The sequence below is a fragment of the Chelonia mydas genome, chromosome 8 (assembly GCF_015237465.2).
Source record: "Chelonia mydas isolate rCheMyd1 chromosome 8, rCheMyd1.pri.v2, whole genome shotgun sequence".
In the NCBI taxonomy this organism is placed as follows: Eukaryota; Metazoa; Chordata; order Testudines; family Cheloniidae; genus Chelonia; species Chelonia mydas.
This window is the reverse complement of record NC_057854.1, coordinates 11019402-11042538: the sequence shown is the minus strand read 5'-3', so window position 1 is coordinate 11042538 and position 23137 is coordinate 11019402.

The window sequence follows — 23137 nt, the reverse complement described above, 5'->3', positions numbered from 1 at the left end:
GAGGGAGTCTACATAGCCAGAGAATCCTGCTGTCAGGGTGCCAATGCCTGAGATGATGGGGCGTCCAGGATTTCCAGGTTTATGGATCTTGGGTAGCAGATAGAATACCCCAGGTCAGGGTTCCAGGGGTGTGTCTGTGCAGATTTGTTCTTGTGCTTTTTCAGGGAGTTTCTTGAGCAAATGCTGTAGTTTCTTTTGGTAACCCTCAGTGGGATCAGAGGGTAATGGCTTGTAGAAAGTGGTGGTGGAGAGCTGCCTAGCAGCCTCTTGTTCATATTCCGACCTATTCATGATGACGACAGCACCTCCTTTGTCAGCCTTTTTGATTATGATGTCAGAGTTATTTCTGAGGCTGTGGATGGCATTTGTGTTCTGCATGGCTGAGGTTATGGGGCAAGTGATCCACAATTTCAGCCTGTGCACGTCAGTGGAAGCACTCTATGTAGAAGTCCAGTCTCTTGTTTCGACCTTCAGGAGCAGTCCACCTAGAATCCTTCTTTTTGTAGTCTTGGTAGAAAGGTCTCTGTGGGTTAGTATGTTGTTCAGAGGTGTGTTGGAAATATTCCTTGAGTTGGAGATGTTGAAAATAGGATTCTAGGTCACCACAGAACTGTATCTGTTATAGACCTAAAAGTGGCAATTCTTCAACAAAAAAACTTCAGAAACAGACTCCAACGAGAGACTGCTGAATTGGAATTAATTTGCAAACTGGATACAATTAACTTAGGCTTGAATAAAGACTGGGAGTGGATGGGTCATTACACAAAGTAAAACTATTTCCCCATGTTTATTCCCCCCACCCCCACTGTTCCTTAGATGTTCTTTTCTACAGCTGGAAATGGCCCACCTTGATTATCACTACAAAAGGTTTCCCCCCTCCCCCCGTTTTCCTGCTGATAATAGCTCACCTTACCTGATCACTCTCGTTACAGTGTGTGTGGTAACATCCATTGTTTCATGTTCTCTGTGTATATAAATCTCCCCACTGTATTTTCCACTGAATGCATCCGATGAAGTGAGTTGTAGCTCACGAAAGCTTATGCTCAAATAAATGTGTTAGTCTCCAAGGTGCCACAAGTACTTCTCATCTTATATGGAAGTACTCATCCAGGCTTAAGGTGGTGCCAGGAATGCCCACTTCTCTGAGCCGCAGAATATGTAGTTTCCTCCCTTTTGGGGGCATCGGAGGTGCTGAGGCTGGGCGTGCTCTGGGATTTAAGCATCCATGTAGAAAATGAGCCTTCTGGGGCTGCAAAGCAGCAAGTTACTGCAAGAGCTGTGTAAGGTTGTGAGAAGAGAGAGGTGCAAAAGTGCATGGATGGGAAGAGAGTAGAGAAGGACAGTTATGCAATGACGATGCACTCAGTTGGAAGATTTCATTTCTTGTGTAACAGCACATGTACCCTCAAGGGATTAATGCAGTTGGATGCAAATTACATTTTCTTATAAATTCATTAGGATTTGCAGTAAATTTCTTATTCTTTTTGTTTTAAAAAAAAGGACACAGAAGAAAAGCTAATACATGGCCGTATCCTGATCCTTGTTGAGAGCCATTTGCACTTCTCCGGTGGCACAAAAGGGTCTTTAAAAAGTCTGCCCTAAATAGTCAGTTGAAGATTCATGGGGAAATGCTCTGATGGGGTAGCGGGCTCTGTGCCACCCCTTTCTGCTTCTCCCAGTGGACTGGGAGAGGATGGTGTATGTTGGAGGTGTGGACTGGCATGGCTGGAGTATACCATGCTCTGATGAGAGAGCTTTAAGACGATGTCATCATTTAGACTGCTCGAAATTACGCTGAGGGCAGAACTGGCACCTGTCTGGCCCCAGCCACCTTCAACCCCTTCATGCACTCGTCCCTTCATGGGTATTGAGCCCACAGTTCCCATATGCAGATATCTTAGTGCTTCTCAGGAATTTTACATCAGAATATTTGTTCGTCTGAAAATGGTGATTTGTCGAAACTGAAACTGGTTGTGGGAAAAAGTTGGCTTCAGTGAATTTTCTGATTCAAATTTTTTGACTGAAGTAATTGAAATTTTCAAAATGTCTCCTTTTGATTTTCAAAATGCAAAGGTTGGGGCTTTATTTTTGCTTCTAAGCACATTTTTGTTTCAAAATATTAGTTACCGTAATTTATAGTAAAAGAAGGTTAAACATTTTTAAAGGTCTAAATTGAGACAAAATGTTTTGGTTAACCCATCAAATTTTTTTTTCTGCTTAGCAATGTGTAACCATTGTCAAGACTTGACTTTTCATCCCAATTTGGGACAGGAGAATTTTTTGAAACCTCACAAACTCTCACAGGATGGAAACTCTCACATTTCCCTCCTAGCTCTAATTTTACTCCTAAATATCTCTATTGTTACATAATGAATTGAGCGATTTACCCCTTTACAATTATACTATTGTGGAGGTGGGCACTCTTGCGTATGCTAAAAACAAAACAGAAACCCCAAATCAAAACAAACCCTAAGAAATACAGGAAACATTAGATTTGTGTGTCTTCCAGAAATTACTCTGCAGTGAATTTCCTCTTTGTCACTTTTTCAATATGAGTCTGCTTCCAAGTTCTGTGCATAGTACTGACAGAGTTAGGATTGGAGGATATTACGAGGCTTCTTAATTATTGTAATTTATATTGTAGAGGAATATAATTCCCTGCTTTTAACACCAATCTACAGTCAAGCTTTGGATTAGTCAGCAACTGCAATATCATCCAGGAATATGGAAAAACAAACCAATTACAATTTAAGCTATTTGTGCAGAGTTATGGTCCTAATCAACCTCCTTCTTGCTGCTTTTGCAGGATCTGGATATACATGTCTCTGTGAAGTAGCATGTGTTGTAACAAATAGGAAATGTGAGAAGATATAAAGGTAGGGGGACCAGATGTCCCGATTTTATAGGGACATTCCCGATATTTGGGGCTTTTTCTTATATAGGTGCCTATTACCCCTCACCCCCGTCCCGATTTTTCACACTTTCCATCTGGTCACCCTATATAAAGAACTCATCCAGTATTTCATCCCAGAGACATTGGTATTAACCCCCTATTATATTCTGCCTCTATATTTCTGACTCTGATCTTAAATCAGTCCTTTTTCACTTGCTTTACCAAAACCTTGGATCCAATCATGCAAACCCTTTGTATGTGGAAATCCCCGTTGGCACCAACAAGAGTACTGCGCATAGTGGCTTTCTTGTCAAAGATCTGAACTTGGGCTATCATTCAGAAGTCTTCAGTACGTGCTGCAAAATGTTTCACTGGAAACGATCCGAGATTCTAAACAAGCTGTGATTGATTACTTCCCCATGAAAGGGAACTTCCAGGGATGTGCACTGGAAGAGTACAGTAATTCTGTGTAAACTGGTTGGGAGTCTGTGAACCATGAAGAAGGCTGAGAAAACTTAAGATCCCGGTTTTGCAGACCAATTACCGGTAATCAGTAACTGGAAAATATTCCTCCAACCAAACTGTCTGCGTATTGAGTCTGACTCATCTAAAACCAGACTACTAAGACAAGTCACCTCTCATATTAAAAAACCTGGCTAGCCCAACACATAAATAGTCTTTTCAAGTAGCCACATTACTATATCCATAAAGCATGTTCTTCTAAGCTTGCTGTGGGTCATTTTCCATGAAAGCACAACCAAGGCATGATAATCCCAGCTACTATATAGCGTCTGCTCTACATTTTCACATGGTTTATGTTAACTTATTGCAAACTATATATATATGGATGCTAGCCATAGTTAAAATGCCAGCCTCACATAAAACAACACAGAAAAAATAAAAATTTTGCTTATTACTATAATGCAATCAAATTTGATGTATTAATTTAAAAAGAAAAGGAGTACTTGTGGCACCTTAGAGACTAACCAATTTATTTGAGCATGAGCTTTCGTGAGCTACAGCTCACTTCATCCGAAGTGAGCTGTAGCTCACGAAAGCTCATGCTCAAATAAATTGGTTAGTCTCTAAGGTGCCACAAGTACTCCTTTTCTTTTTGCGAATACAGACTAACACGGCTGTTACTCTGAAACCTGTAATTTAAAAAGCTATTTTGTGTCCCAAATTCATGCCAGGTATGTCTAACATTAAAAAAAAATCCACATCAAATTTTTTGCCATAAAAGCCTGGGGGGCCAGATGAGTAGTATTTTATTCCCTCAGTTAGCCATAGATTTCAGTGGGACTGAAGTACTACTCAGTGTGAGTAAAGATATCCGAGTATTTGACTACTCCATTAAGTTACCTTATTTGTGTGAACACTCTGGAACCTCTCCAGTTATTTTGTGGCTTGTAGGGGTTACGGCATCAGTTCGAATTTATCACGTCTCCACTCACTCCCCTCTTTTTAATTTTATTCTTTCAAGGGCAAATCCTTTTTTATTTTTCCCCTTAAGAGAAAGTGTTTTTCTGGCCGAAGGGAAGCCTGAGTTCTATATTAGGGGGAAGTTAAACTCCCACTGAATGCCAGGCTACCACAAAGGGGGCATTATGGACTGGATTTGTGTTTTCATTAGAATTTTTCTCTCTCCCTGTCTAGTCCTGTCACTCAGGTGGTCTCCTTTTTTGCTGTACTTTGTCGTGCTCTACTTTTCACCCTGACTTTTCCAGCTTGAAGTTTTTTCTCTGGTGCTTTATTTCAGTCTCTCTCTGAAGCAGAATGCCAACCAAATAGCATTGGAGTTAGAGTCCAGTTTTGAATGGTACCCAACCAGCGTGTAAAAGGCAAACTGGGCACTCTTCTAACATTACAAAATTAAAAATCATCATTAAAAAAACCATACAGAGGAATTAAGTCAGACCTTGGGCCAGATCCTCAGCTGGTGTAAATCAATATAGCTCCATTAACTTCAACAGAGCAAGGTCATTTCACGCCTGCTCAGAATTATGATGATGATGATGATGGTGATGATTTTATTTGTGTTTTGGTAGTACCTAGATATCACCACTGAGATTGGGGCCCCATTGTGCTAGGTGATGCACAAACAGAGTTGGGAGAGTGGTCCTTCAAGCCCGTATGTAACCATTTGATATAATATACTGATCCAATATCTTGCACAGATGCTGTAACAAACTGTCATGGCAATGCTCCTTGATGACTGGTTTGTGGAGAGCCACAATCCATTTGGTGACCAGCTGCCAGTCTGGGCTTCCAACACTGAATGCAACTGATTGATAACGGCCTGATCCTGCACACTTTAAGTTGTGTGAGGGAGTACGGTTCATGCGAGGGTTCAGTTCTGCTTCCATTGGATGAAAGTCACCCCAGAGCACAGGTTGAGCACAAGGCCTGTGCACCCAGTAAGTCCCACTCAAGCATTCAAAACTGGTGGCTAGGCCTTGTGTTGGCCAGCACAGGGGTGAATTTTACACAAGTGAGCTATCTGATTGCCTTCTAGGGGACTAATCACATGAATACAATTACTCATATGACTAAAGGTTAGAAGGGCTGGACCTCAGAAGATCGAGGCTGAAAGCCTGGCCCCACTGAATTCAGTAGGAGTTTTGCCATTGACTTCAGTGGAACTGGGATTTTACCTTGGTTTCTACTTCAAGTTCTGCTGAAGATTTACCTTGTAACTGTAGACAAGTTGCTTAACTTGTCTGTGTGCATCCCCTGCATAAAATTGGGATATTACTTATTTTCCTCAAGAGGACATTGTAATGACATTCCTTAATATTTGTTAGACCTTTGAGGTCCTGGAATGGGAGGTGCTGTATAACTGCAAAGCATGATTAAGTTTATATAGTAATTAAACTGCTGTGATATTTTTCTCCTCCTTTCTCCTGCTCTGTTTTCCATACTGTTAATGTTAACTAGTCTTTTTCTGGTACGATAACATGCTCTTAAGCATAATGCAGAAAGCAGCACAGTGGGAGCTTGCATCACAGTCTCGTGTTCCCTTCTAAATGACTCTACTTTGGGATGAAAATTAAAAGCAGCCCTTGCCAAACAGACTTCAATAGCAGCAAGAAGTCAGCTGTAGGTGCTCAAATGGATTTGACTCACAGCCTGCAATTATGATATGTGCTACAATATGTTTCTCATTTTCTTAAGCAAGGCATTTATTCGACACTAGCATAGTGTGCTTTATGCTGAAAGACAAGAAAATCGAAGGGAAGCTTAGAAGGTGGAATAACGAGAGGAAAGAGTGTCCTTGTTTAGTAAGGGACCTTTTTTACAATTCAGTCTCCTTACTGTTTTTCCTGGTAGGATCAATTTTATGTAACTGGTTTTTGTTTTTCCTCCCTTTAAGCTGACGGGGGCCTTCCATTGTAAAAATGTTCTGTTATTTAACTATTTTTTTCCTTTAAAAATCTTCAGCTATGAATGGCAATTATGTAATTGGATTTTAATTATTATACGCAGGTACTTGCCTGCTAAGGATGAGGGATCACAAATGTTTATTTGGAACATGTTAGCAGCTCTTGCTATGAGCTAATCTCCTAGCAAATGCTCACCATTGATGCAAATCTTTGTGCCATGCTTTGGATCCTATAATGCTGCTGGGAGACAGGTATACCTCCACGTTAAAGCAGAGCCAACATTTTGCAGTTGAACAATGTATTCAACATATCATTCTTTACTTGTATTACAATAGTGTCTGGATGCTGCAACCAAGACCAGGCCCTCATTATACTAGTCATTTAATTGCCTATAATACACGGCATTCCTTACCCTGAAGAGTTTACAATATAAATTGGGAAGCCAGACAAAATCTGGGGAAAAGGAAGTGTTGTTATATCTATTTTACAGGTGGGGGAAGCTGAGGCACAAAGATTCAGTGACTTGTCCAAGGTCACTTAACAAGCCTGTGACGCCGCCAGAAATTGGCTCCGGATCTCCTGATTCCCAGTTCAGTGCCTTAAGCACAAGACTAACCTTCCGATTGATGAATCATAGAATCGTAGGATTGGAGGGGACCTCGAGAGGTCATCTAGTCCAGACCCCTGCACTTGTGACGGGACTAAGTATTATGCCTGACAGGTGTTTGTCTAACTTGCTCTTAAAAATCTCCAGTGTGCCCCATTTTTTGTTTGCAAATTATCCATGACTAGACAGACTTTTACAAATCTGTATGTTGTTCTAAGTTACTCAAATAGTGGCTTATCAGAACATATTCTGCCTCCGGGTTATATATCAACTATTATTCACCATGACTATTACGGTGAATATTTTCTATTTCTAATTTGTGCTGTCATGTGGAATTGTTTCTGCTCCCTGGATAACTCACATAACCCAGATTGCTTTGTAAATGGCTGTGCAAAAACTTCCATCATGAATGCAAATACATGATAATTCATAACACTGTCACTTTTTCTGGACCTTCTGGCTAACGACAGCATAAGATTCATGGAAAGTGAATCACGGGGTTACGAATGCTGTCAAAGCAAAGGTTCACAAAGAATTACCTCCACTCTACTCCATTCTTTAATTGCTCAGATGTTATTCATTGATGGTTTATATCTTTTGTCCAAACTTGCTCCTAAAAATGGGATTTATACCCAGAGTTAGAGTGAAATTATGTCTTAGATCTTCTGGGTCAGAAGTCAAATTATCTGGGTAAGTCAGAAAGGAGAAAAGTATGATGTCTTTCCATAACTATTGCAGCGGCACAAGAGGCTGCTAGTGGGATCTTGCTCTCTGGCCTCACTTCCCTGCATGACCATGTAGAATGGAGTCACAATCAAGCTCTGATTTATTTTCTCTCAATCATTTGTCCAAGAGCTTTATTCAGATTTCCAACCCCACTCCAAATCCTGTATTATTCCCTTCAGTCCTGCGGATTGGGGTTACTCATAACTCACATAATTAGTGGTAAACTGAGCAGTTACCTTCTTTGTATTCTTGTGGTGTTATTTTTTACCTGATTATTTCTCCAGCTTCCAATCCAAAGCACCAGTCACCTCAGAATCTCTGCATCCCCAAGAGATACAGACTACTCTGAAGCATGAAAGTTGAGCTGAAATGCCACACATACCATATAATGTAAGTGTGAAACAGTTGACAGCACTATTCAGCGTTGGTCCCAATTCACCAGACCATCCCTATTTAGTCAAGTATCTAAGAATGTGCTTGAAGTTAAGCACATGTTTAAGTGCTTTGCTGAATAGGGATGGACTTAGGCACAGCTCTGCATAATTGGCCTTTCTGATGAAAAGGTGATAGAAAAATTGTGTAGTAGACATTAACATTGTCCTAAGATTATACACATAAATCCTGATTTATGTACTTATAAAAAAGAAAAAATAATTCACATTGATAGTAGACATGTTTGCTGACGAGTGACTCTAATCTTCTGATCTTCACATTTGTGCAGAAGATCTGGGAACAATGTTAATGAACTAAAGCTAGTTGACTGCTACAAAACAGTTTGCGCAAACACTGATTTGAATTTTGAACCATTCTGCAACTTGATAAAAGCTTGCAAACGGGTCTTTGTTCCCACTGATGTTCACCCCACTCTGTTAATCGTACACAAGCCTGAATTAACATATGGACAATGGTACTTGGGCATGAACAAGAGTGCTCATTATTTGCTATTCTCCTGTTTAAATGTTCAATTAGTCAGGAAGAAGAAACACAGCCACGTGGCTAAGGGTTTATCTACAATGGATACGTTTGCTCACCAATATATCAGCACCAGTCCAATCAGTCAGCTGGGTAGGGGTGCTGCAAATGTTTTCTTCCCGGAGTGGCAAAATACCTAGGGGCTGGCCCTGAGTCCAACCCCCTACTGAAGATGTGTTGTACCGCCATAAAAAGTGACTTCCATTAGAACAGCTTCTCCTGGTTTCAGAGAGGTGTGAGCTGAACCAGTCATTTGTATAAAGGCTTTGGATTGGGCTAGTATGGGGTAATATGGCATACTGACTCCTCTCTCAAACTATATTCTTGGCCTGTAGAATCCCAGCTGTGCTATAAAAAGCCCCATTAAATCACTAGTTGTTATAGTTGTGAAGAAAACCTCTCAAATGTGAACACAGTGTAACGAGTGCAGTAATATATTTGTAAAGAGCTTGGAAAAATAGCTCTGAGTGATGTGATCTGCCCTATTCATTTCAGCAAGGTGCCCAGTAATGACAATTTAAATGTAAATATTATTCACTCTTTCATTCCTCATGTAAGAAAGGAGAGAGAGGATCACAGATCCGCAAAATTTACTGTAAATGATGTGGCATTTGCGTGAGTTGATACCACTTACTTTTTTCTCATCAGGAAAGAGCCAAGCCCAAGATGCCCAACAGAGCCCATGTGCTTATTCAAGTCCCACCAAGGGGGAACCAAGGCCAAAGAACCCAGTGGAGCTTAGGGAACATGCACAATCATTTTGGGCACAATTTGTGGGGAGAGGTGTCTCACTTTTTATCAAAATGTCTTTAGCCTTTCAGATCTTGCAGAGTTTTCTGACTGCAGTAGTGGCTAGTCTGACTCTTCTATTTATCTCGTCTTCACAATTCCCATTCTTCAGTACTAGTCCTCCAAGGTACACAAATGTTTCCACTTGTTCTAGTTTTTTTATCTCTACCTCTTGTCTTCTGGTTGCTACACTTTTTATCTTCTCTGTGCTGATGAGCTTCAATCTGAATTTTTTGCTTTCCTGCTCTACCGCATCAGTTATTCTCTTTAAATCCTCCTTGGTCAATGCTATGAAGTCAATATTAGTCTGTAAATCTAAGTTTAGTCACTGTCCTACCACCGGAGATGTCCCCTTCCATTTCGTGTCTCAGTGCTATAGACATTACTGCTTCCATTACCGAGTTGAACAAATCTGGTAATAACATGCATCCATGTTTTACTCCTACAGTTGTCCTGAGCCGTTCCATCAGCTTCTTGTCTAGTCTCACTGCACTCACCAACTTGCAGTAGATTTTTTCTGCCAGCTTGATCAATTTTTTGCGGATGCCATACAGTCTCATAACTTGCCATAGGTGATCTTTTCTGTCAAATGTTACCAAAAACCTATTTGAACTCTATAAAGTTGTTGTAACAGGTTCAGTTGTATTCTGTGTACTTCACAAATACACTGATCTGTTGGACTTCATCCTAGTCCAGATTTTACCTGTTCCTCTGCAAGTGCCAGTTCCACATACATCTTCATTCTCCTTTGCCACATCTTGACTTATGCTTTTCCTGGCACACTCAGTTAGGTGATTTTTCTGTAGTTCAGTAGGCTGACTGGAGAAATAAAACAGAAAGCAAAGGAGACAAATGACTAGATGAGTGAACAATGTGAAGAAGCAGACGACTATGTGAAGAGAAATGTGACACGGGTTGTCTCTCAGGATAAAAGAACTGAGTGGGACATACGAGTTGAAGATGTTGGCGGTGAAAGACAAACGCAGGCAAATAACTGAGGGCTAACAAGCAGAGAATAAGCCATGCAAAGGATATTTTGAAGACCTGTACAATGTGCAGAACACAGGAGATGAAACAATCCTGAAGATTGCAGGCAGGTTGAGAAATGCCTGATAAATGTGATGCACAAGCTAGTCCACAAGATTTACAAACAAGAGCAAGTGCTGAGTAAACGGGGGGGAGCAATCTGTGAAAAAGGAGATAAGAGTATGTGCAAGAACTACAAAGGAGGATTCATGAAAGCCACAATTTCCAGAAGTGTTCACTAAGGTTTTGGAGTAGCAGCAGTGCTAGTCTGTATTCGCAAAAAGAAAAGGAGTACTTGCGGCACCTTAGAGACTAACTAAGTTTTTGTGCCTCAGTTTTTGCATACCTATGTGAGACACCTTGTGCCTGACTGCTGAGAAACCATAGCTCCCATTGACTAGAAGTCAGTGTGGCACAACTTCAGCTGGTGTTAACTGTCATAGCTCTATAATGGAATTATGACAGTTTACACCAGCTGGCCCCTATGTTTGCAAGTGTCCAACCCAGAAATTTAGGAATAAGGCTAAACAAATTAGCGATAAGACAGCCTATTGCCCCACCAACTCAGATGATTTACATTAATGCTAGTGGAACTTGTGTGTTGAAGCCACGTGACTAAATCAAGGAGATTGAGGCTATGTCTACACTACCACTGCAAATCACCCTACGCTATGCAACTCCAGCTATGTGAATAACATATCTGGAGTTGACGTGCCTTAGGTCGAGTTACTGCGGGGTCTACACCGAGGGGCGGGGGGGTCGACCGGAGAAAATCTCCCATCGATTTACCTTACTCTTCTCGTCGGGGGTAGAGTACAGGGGTCAACTGGAGAGTGGTCTGCAGTCAATTTGGCGGGTCTTTACTAGACCCACTAAATCCACCGCCAGTGGATCGATCTCAGAGTGTTGATCCCTGCTGTAGTGTAGACAGGCCCTAAGTCAAAAGAGCAGATTTTACATTCTTAAGCCCATCAAGCATAGAATCTGAAGGTGGTTATAGTAAAAGCATACTGCAAGCAATCCACTGCTATTTTCTACTCCTATAAAGCTGCCACAATGCCCATACATGATGGGGACAAAGTTTGAAATGGCTTTCATAAGTCAAAGGACAAGGGAAAAAAAATCTTTCCAACCAGAACACTAGCTTCATGTTAACAAGCAAACACGACCATTAAAAGAACATTTCTGAAAGACTTGAGCACAAGCCTTGGCTTGGCAGGTCAGGCCAAAATCTGTGCCAACATCTGATGAGCTACTGAATATCATTTTTTTTCATCTAATGTGGTGGTGGCAGTCATGGTTGGGGAGTGAGCCAAATGGATTTTACATCAGTCCCTCGTGCCACCTGGCCAAGGAACAAGATTGGAACTCTCTGTGGAAGAAACCATTTATCCTTACTGGCAAGACAAATGGTTCTTAATTATACCTGTTAACTAAGATTGAAGGAAAAAATATAAATGTAAGCCATTTTCATATTGGCTGGCATTTATTTTGATCCAGAAGTGCTAGAAGGTGCCTCACACTGTCTCTTGTGATATTGGGAAGAGTTGAATGGATAATGCAAAACCTAAATGGTGACATGCTGTGGGTAAGCAGTGCAGCTCAGATTTCAAATAACACTAGATTGATCAAAATTCACTAAACATTTTGTCTGATAATTTTTTGAATAATGAAACCATTTGAGAAAATGGTGATGCATTTGCAGGCCTTCCGCAAACAGCAAAAGAGGGGAAATTTAATCACATCAATTATGTCTCATGAATAACTCATTCACCTCTAATATAGTCAATTCCATGACAGTGAGTATGCCTTACAATTCAATCAAAAGAGTATCATACCAATGGTATGCCGGGTTCACTAAATATAGGAAATAAATGAACCTCTGGAGACATGGTTCACATAAACAACCTATTGCCTGGATGCTTATTGAAATCAGTCCCACACCATACCCCATCTGTTGTAATCCAGGTTTTCCTGGGAGTAAAACCGTTTTGGCAACAATGCTGACTCTCCCTGTATAACAGATTGTCTAATGCCACTGAATGTTGTACACATGGAGCTAAATCCCATAGTCCATACAGTGGGCCATAACTCCCTCAAATTAGTGTTTACAACACCAATAGGAATTTATGAAAGTTGTACCTGGCAGAATATTTTTTGGGGAAAATCCTGTTGTCTTTATTCAGGCAAAATTCCCACTGAAACTTCTGGCAGCCTTACCTGGGTAAGGATAGTAGAATTTGTCTCATACAAAAGAATATTCTGCACTCTGTTAATGTGTGTGGTAGCTAACTAATCTGCATGGAGTTAAAAAATCTGTTGTTTTAAAAATGATGTTAAAATCTTAAAATTCTCCACAACAAAATAATTTATTTATCCAGCACATCTAGGTCTTTTGGGTCAGCACCCTTCCTCCTGGAGCTGAGATCTTTGAACTTAACGGTAGAGACTAAATTTTTCACTCACTGTAGCATTATCCTGCTGTCCTTTTGGTGAAGTTTGATTGATAAGGAAGAAATGCTTCCTGCAATATTACTTTAGTGACCTTACTGGGGTGGGAAAAAAAACACAAACACTGTTCTGCCAGGAAACAGCAGCTGTCATTAAGGAACAGGGAGCAACTTGTCAGTAGTTATGGCAACATGTGATGTGTTTGCTGCTGCAAACACCTGGAAATGGTTTAGCAGAAAGGAGTCATTAAGGTCTGCTCCTCATGATAGTGCTTCTCTTTTATTTATTTTTTCTTTTGGAATAAGAAGATAAGAATGGCCATACTGGGTCAGACCAAAGGTCCATGTAGCCCAGTATCCTGTCTTCTGACAGTGGCCAATGCCAGGTGCCCCAGAGGGAATGAACAGAACAGGTAGTCATCACATGATCCATCCCCTGTCACCCATTCCCAGGTTCTGGCAAACAGAGGCTAGGGACACCATCCCTGCCCATCCGGGCTAATAGCCATTGATGGACCTATCCTCCATGAACTTATCTAGTTCTTTTTTTAACCCTGTTATAGTTTTGGCCTTCACAACATCCTCTAGCAAGGAGTTCCACAGGTTGACTGTGCACTGCATGAAAAAATACTTCCTTTTGTTTGCTTTAAACCTGATGCCTATTAACTTCATTTGGTGGCCCCTGTTTCTTGTGTTATGAGAAGTAAATAACACTTCCTTATTTACTTTCTCCACACCAGTCATGATTTTATAGACCTTGATCATATCCCCCCTTGGTCGTCTCTTTTCCAAGCCGAAAAGTCCCAGTTTTATTAATCTCTCCTCATATGGCAGCAGTTCCATACACCTAATAATTTTTGTTGCCCTTTTCTGAACCTTTTCCAAATCCAATATATCTTTTTTGAGATGGGATGACCACATCTGCACACAGTATTCAAGATGTGGGTGTACCATGGATTTATATAGAGGCAATATGATATTTTCTGTTTTATTATCCATCCCTTTCTTAATGATTCCCAACATTCTATTTGCTTTATTGACTGCTGCTGCACACTGAGTGGATATTTTCAGAGAACTATCCACAGTGACTCCAAGATCTCTTCCTTGAATGATAACCGCTACTTTAGACCCCATCATTTTATATGTATAGTTGGGATTTCGTTTTCCAATGTGCATTACTTTGCATTTACCACCGTTGAATTTCATCTGCCATTTTGTTGCCCAGTCACACAGTTTTAAGAGAGCCTTTTGTAGCTCTTCGCAGTCAGCCTGGGACTTAACTATCTTGAGTAGTTTTGTATCATCTGCAAATTTTGCCACCTCACTGTTTACCCCTTTTCCCAGATCATTTATGAATATGTTGAAAAGTACTGGTCCCGTTACAGACCCCTGGGGACACCACTATTTACCTCTCTCCATTCTGAAAACTGATAATTTATTCATACCCTTTGTTTCCTATCTTTTAACCAGTTACCAATCCATGAGAAAACCTTCTGTCTTATCCCATGACTGCTTATTTGCTTAAGAGCCTTTGATGAGGGACCTTATCAAAGGCTTTATGAAAATCTAAGTACACTGTATCCACTGGATCCCACTTGTCCACATGCTTCTTGATCCCCTCAAAAAATTCTAGATTGTAGATTGTCCAGTAGACTGTTGGGGCATGATTTCCCTTTACAAAAACCATGTTGACTATTCCCCAACAAATTATGTTCATCTATGTGTCTGACAATTTTGTTCTTTACTATAGTTTCAACCAATTTGCCCGGTACTGAAGTCAGGCTTACCGGCCTGTAATTGCCGGGGTCACCTCTGGAGCCCTTTTTAAAAATTGGTGTCACATTAGCTATCCTCCAGTCATTTGGTACAGAAACTGATTTAAGTGATAGGTTACAAACTACAGTTAATAGCCCTGCAATTTCACATTTGAACACTCTGGTGAATACCATCTGGTCCTGGTAACTTACTGTTTAGTTTATTAATTTGTTCCAAAATCTCCTCTAATGACACCTCAATCTGGGACAGTTCCTCAGATCTGTCACCCAAAAAGAATGGCTCAGGTTTGGGAATCTCCCTCACATCCTCAACTGTGAAGACTGATGCAAAGAATTAATTTAGTTTCTCCGCAATAGCCTCATCGTCCTTGAGTGTTCCTTTAGCATCTTGATTGTCCAGTGGCCCCACTGGTTGTTTAGAAGGCTTTCTGCTTCTGACGTACATAAAAAAAAAATTTTTTTGCTATTACTTTTTGAGTCTTTGGCTAGCTGTTTTTCAAATTCTTTTTTGGCCTTCCTAATTATATTTTTACACTTCATTTGCCCGAGCTTATGCTCCTTTCTATTTTCTTCACTAGGATTTAACTTTCACTTTTTAAAGCATGTCTTTTTGCCTGTTACTGCTTCTTTTACTTTGTTGTTTAGCCATGATGGCTCTTTTTTGGTTCTCTTACTATGTTTATTAATTTGGGGATACATTTAAGTTGAGCGTCTATTATGGAGTCTTTAAAAAGTTTTCATGCAGCTTGCAGGGATTTTATTTTTGGTGCTGAACCTTTTAATTTCTGTTTAACTAACTTCCTCATTTTTGTGTCGTTCCCCTTTCTGAAATTAAATGCTACAGTGTTGGGCTGCTGTGGTGTTTTCCACCCCACAGGGATGTTAAATTTAATTATATTATGGTCACTATTACCAAGCTGTCCAGCTATATTCACCTCTTGGACCTGATCCTGTGACCACTTAGGACTAAATCAAGAACTGCCTCTCCTCTTGTGGGTTCCAGGACTAGCTGCTCCAAGAAGCAGTCATTTAAGGTGTGAAGAAACTTTATCTCTGCATCCCGTCCTGAGGTGACATATACCCAGTCAATATGGGGATAGTTGAAATCCCCTATTATTATTGAGTTTTTTATTTTAATAGTCTCTCTAATCTCTCTGAGCATTTCACAGTCACTATCACCATCCTGGTCAGGTGGTCAGTAATTTATCCCTACTGCTATATTCTTATTATTAGAGCATGGAATTAGCATCCATAGAGATTCTATGGTACAGTTTGGTTCATTTAAGATTTTTACTTCATTTGATTCTATGCTTTCTTTCACATATAGTGCCACTCTCCCACTAGCACGACTTGTTCTGTCCTTCCGATATATTTTTTACCCTGGTATTACTGTGTCCCATTGATTGTCCTCATTCCACCAAGTTTCTGTGATGCCTATTATATTTGCAGAAGAGCCTCTATGAGACGTACATTTATCTACTGTGCGTGAAGATAAAAGTCAGGATGGAAGATCTGGAGAAAATCAAAGCCAGCCTTTTCATGGTGGAAGCTGACAACATCTCCGTGCAGAAGACACATTCAAGCCCTTCCCTGAGCCAAGGACACTTGTCTGTACACACAGCAAGGTGGAAAAAGACATTATAGAACAGAACACTTAACAGGTAATGCTAGTGCCGGTGAAACCAACCAGTGAGGCTTAGTACTCCTTGACTAGATTGATGAGCACAATTATACCTAGGAAACCATATGAACAAAACCAGTAGATGTACATGACGTGGGTTCTGATGCAGCGAAAGAAATCAAAGAAGCTTTAGTTTACACTTTGCTGTTTTTTCCCAGTGCCCTGACGTTTCAGTGTCATTGACCCTCTATTTTCTCTTCACATCTGTTACCCCCTTCAGTGTTTCTTTTACTGCTGCTCCTTGTGTGCATGCAATAAAGGCAAACGCTCACAGGTGCAAGTCAATCGGACTACTCGTGGTAATAAAGTTAAAAATGTGCATAAATATTTGCAATATGAGGTTCTTAGAAATTAAGTTCCAGGAATACTGCAAAGTATTTACCAATTCAAGGTTCTTTGTTGTTTTGAAAAGTAACTTTTCCTCTCTTACTGTGGAGTAAATTGAACAAAACACGCCAGTCTTTAATGCTGTCTTATGTAATGCTATACCAGTCTCCAAACAGTTTCTTGACTTAACATTACTCTGTAACTCAGAATATTTTAGTATGGTCCTCAATACGACCATATGGTTTATATAAAACTTTTGGATTACCTCATAAATGTAATCGTAAACTCTGGATAATACATTGGAGAATGTACAGTAGGGAACACTCTTGCTCTGGCAAAAGTATAGACTGGATGATCTAATAGATCTTTTCCATCTCTAATTTCAATAATTCCATGTGAAATATATCCAAAAGGAAAAGAAACAGGTGATTGTGAAGATGTCTTGTGGCCACTAAGTAATTATGGACCAAATCAAGCCCTCTGGGTTTTGTGGGGCGGGGAGCAGGGTATGCAGTTATGGGGTGGAGATGGGGAAAAGCTTTTATACGTGGCACTGTATCCCTAAAAATCCACATGGAAATTCTTATGCTGAGCTGTGGAGTCCTATCTCTGGAATTTGACTCTGGAGTCCTAGCCAGGCCACATAGGGTGAAATCCTGGCCCCACTGAATTCAGTGGGTGTTTTGCCATGGATTCAATGGGGCCAGGATTTCACTCACAGTTAGCAAGAGTGCAGAAGCAGTGTTCTGGCTAAAACCCATTTCTGGGTTTCTGTGGTTATTGACACAGCATGGTTTGTGCATCTTTTTGGCAGGAAATAGTTATCTTCCTTGCATTTCAGAAGAATTTTCAGCCTCTTGTAGTTTAATTAAAGCTAATAAATCTCTTTTTTTCAGGCAATAGCACTAGATCATAATAAAGTAAAAGAAATCAGATGTCAAAGTTTATCCTCCCAAAATAACAGTCTATAATAGTTTGGCTCAGGACACCTGAAAATTTACTCTATTGCTACATTAAAAAATGGCCTACAGCCAACCACAGCAGATTACTGCATTAACATTGGGCATCTATCAAACATTTAAATCAGTTGCAATGGGCCAGAAAAAACAACAACTTTCTTTTATCCATTGTAAAGTCTGAAGACTCCACTCTCAAAGTGATATGTTCTCCCATGGTGCTGGGGGAGTTTTCCATCACTTATGCTGCTAGGCCTAAATGCAAATAAATACAATGATTCAGAGTACATGGTTGTATATTTTCCTTAGGTTCTTGATAGTCTGTTTATTGAAATATGTGGAGGAATTGAAAAATAAGAAAGAGAAGAGAACAAATGAGCCCTAGAAATGCTTTGTAGGAACTGTTTTCATTCTCTCTCTCTGTCTTTCCCCCGTAATTCTATATGAGGTTGAGTGGGTAAGAGGCCCTGTAGCCTCTGAATAGAGCTTGAGTACCCTTACATTATGACATTGCTAAATAATTGTAATGTATCACCTATCTCAGATACTGGGGAAAAATAGAAAACCGATAAAGGACCAGATTTTTAAAGGGACATCAGCCCGGCGTCTCTACTTGTGCCTGCAAGTTTTTATCTATTTTCCATGTGTGTGTGATATTGGAGATATCAAAGCAGGCACAATAATACACGAAAGAGAAGCAGAATACTGGATAATAATTACCACTGAGGCTGAATATCGCAATGCATGGCTAATGGCCTGTCTAGTCTAGGAAAATAGGTCATGATTAAAAACTTAATTGCAACATTTTAGCTAACACTTTCTAAGCACTTGTCTGGATAGGGCTTAGCACCTTTAAAAATGTGTTGTGGTCATAGTCAACCCTAAATAGTCCTTAAGGCCTCTTCTGTACGAGAAACGTGTACTGCTTTAATCATACTGATATAGCTGAAGCAGTACAACCTCCCCGCGGTGTATGCAGTTCAGCTGGTATAAAGATGCTGTATCTCGGTATAGCTATTTCTACACAAGAGGAGGATTAACTCTACCTGTAAAAGTCACCCTTATACTGGTTTAACTGTGTCCACACTAGGGTGACCAGATGTCCCAATTTTATAGGGACAGTCCCGATTTTGGGGGCTTTTTCTTATATAGGCACCTATTAGCCCCCACCCCCATCCCGATTTTTTTACACTTGCTATCTGGTCACCCTAGTCCACACTAGAGTTTTTACTGGTGTGATGAGGTGTACCGACCCCACACCAGGTCTGAAAGGGTTAACTGTGCTTTACAGGCCGTCCCTCCGACTCTGCTGCGCATGCTCAGCCTGGAGGCGGAGTATAAAAGGAAGCAGCCCAACACGGTCTGGGCAGGCTGTTGAAGGGGGAGGATGCAGACTGCAGGCTCTCTCCAGGGAGTGGCTACAGGCCCCGATTACAGAACCACGGCACACACGGCTCCAGACGGACTCCAGGCTGCCTGATGAGCCCAGATAAGAGACCGCGCCGGCAGGAGCTAGGCCACTTGACGACCCCAGAGACCTGAGGGAACCATGGAGTCTCACCGAGAGAGAAAGGGTAGGAAGCAGCCCAGGAGACTTAGACTTTTCTCCGGTGAGTGAACCGAGGAATCAGTCAGGGTGTTTCGGGAGGATCTCCGCTGACTCGGTGGTGAGCACCCCCACCCCCGCTAGGGCCCTGGGCTGGGACTCGGAGGAGCAGGGAGGGCCCGAGTCCCTTTACCCTGTGCGCCACACACCCCTAAGTGGCACCCCACTTCTCCAGTCGGCCATACAATCCCACAGAGGTGAGTTACTTTATTGCTTCTGGCCAGGACTCTGCCTGGAATGCAAGAGACTCCCTTATTGACTCCGGCCATTAGGCCGCGCTGCCCTGGGAGGAAGGGCCGCTGTACTGACTCCGACCATTAGGCCCCGCCGCCTGGAGAGGAAAGACTGCTTTACTAACTCCAGCCACTAGGCTGTACTGCCAAATTTTATAATCAGGGTTATGAACACAGGACCTAACTGGCTGCTATGCAGTTTTTTTCCTTCTTCTCACCATACGTGAGCCGGCACACGGAACAGAGTGTGCCTACCCCACGACAACCGGAATAATTATTTTTGTAAAAAATCACACCTCTAACTGACATAGTTGTAGTACTAAAATTTTTAAGTATAGACGAAGCCTAAGAGAATAATTTTTCCCTCAGTGATTGGAAAGAAAATTAAAAAGGGAAAATAATATCATCTAACTTATTTTGAGTTGCTTTGAAAAGGATGTATTTAACAATGAGGGTTTATATTGCCTTTGTAATGGATCAGCTCTACTAAAGTCAATGAGACTACTTGTGAGAGTAGAGCAAGCAGGATTTGGCCTTGGTTATATATTTAAATCCATCATAAGGGGATTGGTGCAGTTCATAATGAAGACACTGATAGGAGAGGCTGCTTCTTCGTCTCAGGAAGAAGGGGGGACTTGGACTGGAGGGTCTCCTGAAGCCTCCGCCGCCTCCTATTTTATGGAGATCGGTGGTCTCTGAGCACGCCTACTGGGTCGGGCCCCACCAAGCATCTACCTTCCTCCAATTCATGGATTGCAAGTAGAGCTAGGTGCCCCCGTGCATCCTAGACTTAGGTGCCTATCTCCCTGAGGGGAAGGCGACTTAACACACACCACTCTGGTTGGTGTCTCCCACTGGTTAGCTTAGGTGGCTCTCCAGTCTAAGGCACCTAACTCTCTCCATTCATTCTAGGTGCCTAACGCAGGCTTGATGGATGGTGGTGGGGTTCATGTGATTTTTCTAGTTGCCGCGACGCTCAGCATCACAGTGCCTCAGTCCCGTCGTGGAGCTGGGCCCTGGGAAGTGCTAGCAGTCTTTAGTGCCTCTGCTCATGATGTTCCTGTTCTGTTAGAGGGTTTAACTTCTCAGGGTTTTACACAGGCATCTTTCACTGGCATTAAATTAACTAAACAAAATGTGTTTCAATTTGGTTTGTGTTCTGGGTTTGGTTTTATTCCCCATTTTTCATTCGACTATTACATACTTATCTGACCAAAACTGTGAATGGCTTTATTCATTAGTCTGTTACCTTTTTTTAATGGCACTAACTATAAATGTATACTTCAAATACTTCCTAAGAACAGGTTGCATTTTTTATAAAAGACTATTCTGCAGACTTTTAAGAGTTTGTAGAGACTACAAATTATATTGCTACATCCATACTGAACAGATATCTGATCTCGGCATTACTCTATGTAATAATAGTACTTTACATTTACACAATGCTTTATAGCCATGGATCTGACAGGCATGGGGGCATAAATCAAGTCAATTCCCCTTTTGCAGCAGGCTGTATGTGTCAGGCGCTTGCAGAAGGAAATTAGGATTAGCTAGTTTCCTCCTTCAGCAAACTCTGGATACATCATAGGGAGCTGTCTGGAAAGGGAAATTTACTAGGATTATGTGATCCTAATCAGTTTCCTTTTATAGCCAGATCCACTTGTGAAGGCAAAAGTTTGCTGCAGAAGGGCATCTGCAATATCTTTAATACATGGAGCCAGAAAAGCAGGCACAAAGGGGGTGGGTGTGTGCGCACATGTTTATGCTTTCGAGATGGAGAGTTTAAAAAGACATGAAAAGGAAAGGAAACACAAAGGAAAAGTGGTGAGAGGCCAAAAAGGGGAATATTAATAAGGAAAACAGGAGAGAGAGAAAGGAGCAGGGAGAGTAAGAGGATAAGACATTAAACATAAAATACTGAAAATAAAAATTAACGATGTGAATATTTTGCTTAAGTTTCTTCAGTGTAATAATATCTGTGGTCTGGAATTTTAAAGAGAGGGCCAAATATGATCCATCTTATTCATGTAAGTGGTCTTATTGATGTCTGTGGCCCACATGCTCAAATATATTTAAATATTTCAATGGCAGTTAGGCACCAAAATACCTTTGAGGATATGGGTCTCAAAACCCTCTGAAGTCAATGGGGAGTCTTCCCAATGACTTTAAAGGGCTTTGAATCAGGCCCCATTATACCCATCAAGTAAGTAGGGGAGTAGGTGTGTGTATGGTGTGTGCGCTAGAAAGCAGAGTGCCAGCCCTTTTTGTCCACTTCACCCTGCTTGATGCGATATCACATTATATGAGTCTTCGAACAGTAAAGTGGTTTAGAGCCCAATCCAGCAAACACTTAGTACCTAGCAAGCCTACTGCCATGAGTTGTCCCATTGACTTGCAACTAACTATTTGCAGGATCAGGCCCACGGCACATTGCTCAGCTAGCTGTGCATACTGTTCACAGTGATCTTCTGCCATCCACAAGACTTTGACTTGTTAAGGGAACATGCCCAGGAACTAGAATTTAAACAGCTGCTTTGTGTTTCCTGAAATAACAAAATAACTAAGCCTTGACTTGTGGCTGGCATCACCTCTCTCCAGCTCATGCATTCTGCCGGCATGATGACTTACACAGTCAGTTCCCTGTGGAATGGTGAATATGAGAAATGGTCTCCTGTATCACCATCTGTAAGGGGACCATGTGCAGACACAAAAGCTGAAAACTAAGAGACAAGTGTGGAGAGGATGAGGAATTGGCAGGGGACAAACTTAGCCCCAAATTCCATTTGTTTGTCATCTGTGGAGCTTCCCAAGTGAGTAAAGTGAGCAAGATTTGGTCCACATGACCTTGTCAGTTTTATTATTAAACTGGGGGCCAGATCTCAGCTTGTGTAAATCAGAATTGCTCCACTGAAGTGAAATGGAGTTATGTTGATTTAAAATCAGCTGCTTTTTTCTCTAACAGTTTGACTTGATCCTGTCAGGTGCTGAGTTACCTCAACTCCAGCGTTTCACTGGTTGAGTCCCTTTATTCCTATGTTATCTATCTACCAATTAAATTGGACATTTTCAGAGTCCTGCTTTCCAGAAGCGGCTTTGTCTCACTGTCTAGGAAATGCAGTACAAAAATAGCAAACAACTAAAAAGTAAATCCCTATGGTTTCATTTGGCTGGTTCAATTTTTGGTTTTAGCTTGTTTGTTTAGTCTGCAAAGGTACTATCGTGTTTTCTAATTTCCATTGTCACCTGTTGATGGTGATGGGAATTTTCCATGATCTTACAAATGTCCAAAGAATAAAATAAACGAATGTCTATTTAATGGCCTTCCACATCAATTTGTTCATTTGTTAGAATGTAGTCCACTGAAATTAAAACAAGCAGAGGCTGAAAAGTCCTCAAAAATTCTTCAGTGCTACTATATGTAATGAGCTCTGTATCAATGAAAGTTGAAGGTAATCTGGGAAAACGTAGCACTTGATGTCAGCACAACTCCCAATGAAGATTAAAGTTAGAGGGAGATTAAATACTTTCTGGAAATGAATGTGGCTGTATTGACTGTATATACTTTATAATTACCGGATTACTAGAACATGATTGTGGCCAACCATGTATTACTTGTTAATGCTATGCTGTTGATCCAAATTTAGTGTTTTCCATGTCAATTTCTCCAGAAATTGGTTGGAATAGTTTTTCAGAAACTCTCCAGAAGTGGCCAC